The 6,000-nt window shown below is 45.1% G+C and overlaps 1 protein-coding gene across 2 annotated transcripts in view; it reads right to left on the reverse strand.

Annotated features, from left to right (window-relative positions):
• The window catches only part of LCLAT1 (lysocardiolipin acyltransferase 1), a 115,404-nt gene extending 110,802 nt beyond the window's left edge, over positions 1 to 4,602 (reverse strand). For both annotated transcript variants that reach the window (XM_082277226.1, XM_082277224.1), the window contains exons 1-2: positions 4,498 to 4,602; positions 4,223 to 4,316 (exon numbers count right to left, since the gene is read on the reverse strand). The gene's annotated coding sequence lies outside the window, so the exon portion shown is untranslated. The remainder of the gene's footprint in view (positions 1 to 4,222; positions 4,317 to 4,497) is intronic.
• Between the last annotated feature and the right edge of the window lie 1,398 nt (positions 4,603 to 6,000).

The raw sequence follows: 6,000 nt of genomic DNA on the forward strand, positions 1-6,000 counted from the left end.
AATTTGCAAGATATGCAATTATCTTCTGAATTCGAACACATAATGCTAATACTCGATCTGAACAAATGCAGGCTGTTCGTGTGGAGACCAAGGAAATCAATGTTAAACATCAATACCAACACTAGATAAGAGTAACCATAATGAAATCTAAGAGCAGAATTACTAAGTGATGTGGAATTAATTACTTCAAGAATTTTCTTCGAGGAAAAAAAAGGCTTGGAATCTTTATCTGTTGCTTCTGTCTCTCCTAGAGCTGCTCAAGCTGAACAGAGGATCCTCAGCACTTTTATCCCTGTTAAAACTGCATCAGGAGGCATTTCACCCAAGCTCTCATGTGCAGCAAGACAGCCACATTTTTACCTTCAAACACCAGAGAGAGTCTTCAAATAAATTTGAAGGGTCATACAACAAATGTTCTGCTACTTCACGGGATCATTATCATACTGACCACGCAAAAGTTAAAAACAAACAAAAATTAAACATAATCACAGGCTCACCTCAGATCTCTTTGTCTGTTCCACGTATAACCATTGTAAATTCCAGTTACTTTGAAAAGTAAGTTAAATCTTGATCTGCAACAATCATTAACAGTTTGCTGCAATTAGCAGGATTTCAAGAAATCAAAGTAAGTCAATTCTTGTTTCAAAATCATGATTGCACGTACTTGTCAGCACCTGCACTGCCTTTTATTGTCTTCGATTTAGGAAGAAAAATTAATGACCTGGTTGTGTTCTATTGCTTGGTTGCCTTTAAAAGACTGAGTGTTCAGTTATCTTTTGACTCTTCTGACTACAGCCCAGTCTGTTGTTTCACTGATTTGGTAAAAGGAGTACAAAACAATCTGTCATTAATATATGAAAGCACACAGGAACAGTGAGCATGTCTGGGGACACAGCAGCTCATACGACCACCATAATTCAAACAGTAATTTTATAAAGGACCAGAGAAACTCCTCAGGAAAAATTAATTCTCTTTCTACAAGCAATGTGTGGTGATCCACATAACTGCTTCATACAGACTCATGAGGCAGTCTTCATTTAGCCTTTGTGGCACCTCTGGAGCTGCCATCAAAGGAGAAGAGCAAATAGAGATAAATTTCTCTCAACAGTAAGAGATGCTGGATGCCTTAAAAATAACAAAACCATCGTAAGCTCAATGAAAAAGCACCTGAGATTAGGCAATACCTTTCAGAAACACTGGAATGAAAGCAATACCTGCTCCCTTGGTACCTAAAATAACATCAGCAGCAGGCTTTATACCCAAAGATGCCTGAAACAAGCTCCTCAAGAGTCAGGGGAGGCTTAGTATCACACAAGCAAAATCTTGGAAAAACACGCTGAAAAGCAGCAAGGTGAAAAAAAAGTTTTGTTCTCAAGCAGAAATCACCTCAGCCTATTGACATATTAAAGGCAAATTAATTTTCTCAAACTCATGAACAGATAGTGTGTGATAGATAGTGAAGCTACTAATTTTACGCTGACAAGTAAAGACTCTCACAGTTTTTAACCCCTAAACATATAAGAAACTTTAATACAAACAAATCTAGTTAGGTAAATTAAATTTATTATATCCAAACAAGTTCAAGTTCACAAGTAAACTAGCTCGGCTAAGAGAAAAAAAACTAGGAAAATGAAGAGACATTTTGGGTATGTTCGAAGAATTCTGCTAACATAGCTCTATCACATCTCACTGTGCCCTGCTACAGCAAAAAATTAGACAATTCACAATGCAGAATTGTCTTTCAGGAGCAATTTACTTGTTAGGCCAAGGCAACAAATAGCGAAATCAAACTGTGAGCCTTTGCCCACACTCAGAAGGGACCCATTCCAAAAATGCAGCTCTCCAAAGGTTCCATCTCCCCCTCTCTTAGCCCTAAGTGCTGACCAAGCACCACACACAACATGAACAAGCCAGCTCTCCTCAGACCAGTGCTAATAAAACATTTAACCAGACACTGGAGCTCAGTGCCTCTTGTCTGTGTGTTCCCAGCACTGTGACCTGAAGAAACAAGGGAACAAGGAAGGGACAACCTTGAACAAGACCATAAGTGGAGAAGAGAAGAATGAAATAATGAAAGAAGGACAGAGGAAAACACTGATCATTTGTAAATAATGATGAAAAGGAGGAGGGAAGCATAAATTGAGACAAAGACTCTGCATGTCCCAAGAAGCTGGAAGAAGCAGCCAGCAAAAGTAAAAAAATGTGCTTTGGCAAAGCAGAGTTGGGAGGACTAAGGGCTAGCAGCACACTGAAGGATGGGACAAGTGATAGGAAAGAAAAGACATACATGAGACTGCCTAAACAAAAATTAAGAGAAGGAAACTCTATGGGGAAAAGTCTTGGACAGAATCAGGTAGAAAGCCAGCAGAAGGACAAGAGGATTTGCACCTGAGGCAGTTCAGATGATTAAGAATCTAAGAATTAAAAACCTGGCTTTACTAAAAATAGCTGCTGAAGGAGTAAAGGCTCTGCAGGAACAGATAAAACACAACAGCCTCCCACATGAGAATGAGAAAGGGTTACTTGATCCAGCAAATCCTAACACCCCTAAAACCCCACGTGAGTGTGAAGATGACACCTCATTACACTTCTGTCCAATCTTCTTCCCAGATTGCTTTTGTGGGGAGGGCAGGCAACTCCACAAAAGCAAAACTCATTGAGACTGAGGAGCTGGACCATACCAGAATCAAGGTTTCCCTGCACAACCTCAGTCTGGCTTTCACAGTAGGGTACAAAATTATCTTTCCTTCAAGATTCTGCCTCACTGAGTACACATAGTGGACTAGCCCCCGAGGTCTAAATAAAGATTTGTAAGTGACTTCCCTCTTTCAGCATGGAAACACTTTGGCAAGCAGTGAATGGAGAAAAAACTCTGGAAAGATGGAAGTTCCTTCACAGGCTTATACTCTCTTCACTCTCACCACATATTCCCTACACATGGCTGACTTTTCTTTTTTAAAATCAAAACTTTTCAGAAGTTTGAGGTGGAGTTCTGATTTTCTGAATGACCAATTTGAGATCTGGTTTCTCGAGGTACAGTTTCACATTATGGTCGACCCACAGCTGGTTTACATTAGTGCAGAAGGAGAAACAGCTTTCATTCATATCAGAGCAAGCACTCAGTGGAATAACTTCCATCCCCATAAAACTGTTAGATCAACTGTCCCTGAAATCATCCAACCACTAAATCCACTACAAAGAGAGTAACAAGAACCCATGGCCAGCGATGGAAAGGAGTGAGACCACACTCTTCAGCTGCAGCCCACACACTGACCAAACTATGCATTCACACGGTTTAAGGGTACCTTGATCTCCTGAGGTACAGCTTCCACTGCAGCTTTGCATTCAGACTATTAGATAATACTATAAAACATGATTACAAAGTCAAGCAACTCATTTTAGATTTCTGTGTTCACTTTAAGACATATTTTGGCTTTGTTTTTTTTAACCTAGTTTCCCCATTTGTTAAGTAAGAAGCAGGATGGAGGGGGACCCATCTGTTAATCTCTCTGTTTTACAGTGGAACAAGCTTATGCTTGAGAAATGTTAAAATATTACCATGCTATCTACAACTGAAAAGTCCAATGGCCCAAAAGCAGAGGCTAGCTAGTGTCTTGAAAAGAACAGACAGCTGCTATGAAATAAGGCAAACACGGTGCTGCTTTCAATCAACAAGCAAAATACACTACTACCCATTAGTGTAGTCCACTCTGTGCACTAGCAAAAGTGGAGATTAAAGCAGTGCAGTGACCAAGAACTGTATGAATACTCAGAAGCACCAGTGTGAGGCTGCATGCCCAGTTTAACTCCAGGCTTTATTTTTAGTGCGCAGCCTCTTGCAGCCACAGCTATGTGCTGAGCAGCCCGGTTGTGCAAAGCTACGAGCCTTGTTCCAGCACTCACCCTGCACTTACTGCGCAAGAGGCCATTGAGGTCAAAGTTTAGCTTTGCCAGAGGGCACATCCAGCCCAGACAGCAGCACTCACGCCAATACTAACGGGAAAAGTGACAACAGACACAATAACCAGGGAAAACCACCCAGCTACAGCTGCAAACAAAACTGACTGGCTTCCGTGTATGTGCAAGTCAAAACAAGACACTCTGTTTTTTTCCCAAAAGGAAAGATACTAAGGATGAGACTATAACTACAGGCCTCCGGTTATTTACTCCTCCAGGTGCAACAAAACCAGCAGCACTGAAACCGAGGTTTCGGGTACCGTACACGTCTCTCACACACGGAACGCCTCCGCAGACAGGCTCAAGCGCTCTCCTCCATCGCCGCCGCTCCCGGCCCTCTTACAGCGCGGCGACCATGCCTGAAGAGAAACGGGAGGCGGGTGAGAGCCCGGCGGGCGGGAGCGAACCGGCGAGGCCAAGGCAGCTGCGCAGCCCCGGCGCCGCTGCCACCGCCACCACAGCGGCCCGGCCCCCCCTCCATCCATCCATCCATCCATCCATCCGTCCGTCCGTCTGTCCGTCCGTCCCTCCCTCCCTCACCTGGGACGGGGCAGCGCCGCGGCGGGGGGAGCTCAGGGAGCCACCGCGCCGCCGCCATCGCCCGTGGGCGCCAGGGCCGCCGCCATGTTGCCGCGGCCTCTGACCCCGCTCACTTCCGGTCACGGTGGTCACGCCGTTGCCATGGCAGCGCCCCGGGGCCGGCCTCCCTTAAAGGGGCCGCCCGCGAGAGGGGCTCGGAGGGGCCTGGTGGGGGCTCGGGTCGCTCCCGGGTCGCTCCCGGGTCGCTCCCGGGTCGCTCCCGGTGATTAGCCGAAAAGGGACAGTGATTCATCAGCCCCACAGCGCTGCGCGAAGGGGAAAACCGTACTACTGTTTGGCTGTGGAATTTGTCATAAGGTAGCCTGTCGGGTGGGAGAGGAGTGGAAAAAGACCGCGGCATGATTTCCACTGCTGTGAGGAGATGGTTTCTCTTAACTTTCCCCGAAACGGGCTTTATTTTCAGTTTTTATTGCATCGCCTTTGCCGCCGCTCACTGTTGATAGAGTTAACCTCTTTATACTCTTTCCACGTTTATGTTTTTACAAAGTAAACAAACCTGGTGAAATCCCCAGTCCAAGAAGGGAAACTCCAGGAGGTCTTAAATAAAGTTTTACGTTTGTGTGGAACCAAAGTGAGCCCATGCCCGGCTGACAAGAGCTGCTGGATTGGGACCAAAGCAACCTGGGCTCTCTTGCTGACTCCACATCCACTGCATGTGCATAGATGAACATGTTCCTCTGCAAAACTCCCCCAAAGCACGAATACCGGGGCAAAACATGATCCCATGCCCAATAGCCACTCTCCTTCTGGGATCCTTCTTTCCCACTCCAGCTAGTTTTGAGGACAACATTGTCTCTTCTGATGTGCCCGTAATGATCCAGTGAGAATTTATTGCCATAGAGAGTACCTTTGCAGACCCGAGAATCAGCCATCAGTTTGGTCAATACTTGAAATTAAAAATAAATAAATAGGGAATGAGCCTTTGGGGAATTTCATCCTAAAAGTCATAAAAACATTGGAAATTCCACTGTCGTCACTTTTTGAGGGGTCTCGTTTGTTCATTCAGCCTGGAGAAGTAGGAGCTAAGGGGGTACTTTAGCTGTTGCCTACAACTGGTGGAAGGTAATTGAGGAAGTGGAGCCAGACTCTTCTCCAAGATGCACAGCAAACAGATGACAGGCATTGGTCCCACGCTGCAGCAAGAGAAATCCCAATTAGTTAATAGGAAGGAATTCTTCAAAATGAGAGCAGTCAAGCACTGGAACTGGCTTCCCAAAGACCTCGTGCAGTCTCAAACCCAGCCTGGACCAGGTGTTATGTAAAAGTACCAATAGCATCCCAAATCCTCCAAAATGCCTTAGCTGAAGAGATAAAGGCAACTCCCCGTTGGAGTGCTCTGCCTCTTGTGTCTGGAGGCTCTTTGTCGTGTGATTCACCTCAGCTGACTTGTGCTAACCAGCACAAGCATTTAGTCAGTCTTAGTCACCAAGATTCCCTCCTCTA

This window comes from Coloeus monedula (assembly GCF_965178545.1).
Source record: "Coloeus monedula genome assembly, chromosome: 2".
Taxonomy (NCBI): Eukaryota; Metazoa; Chordata; class Aves; order Passeriformes; family Corvidae; genus Coloeus; species Coloeus monedula.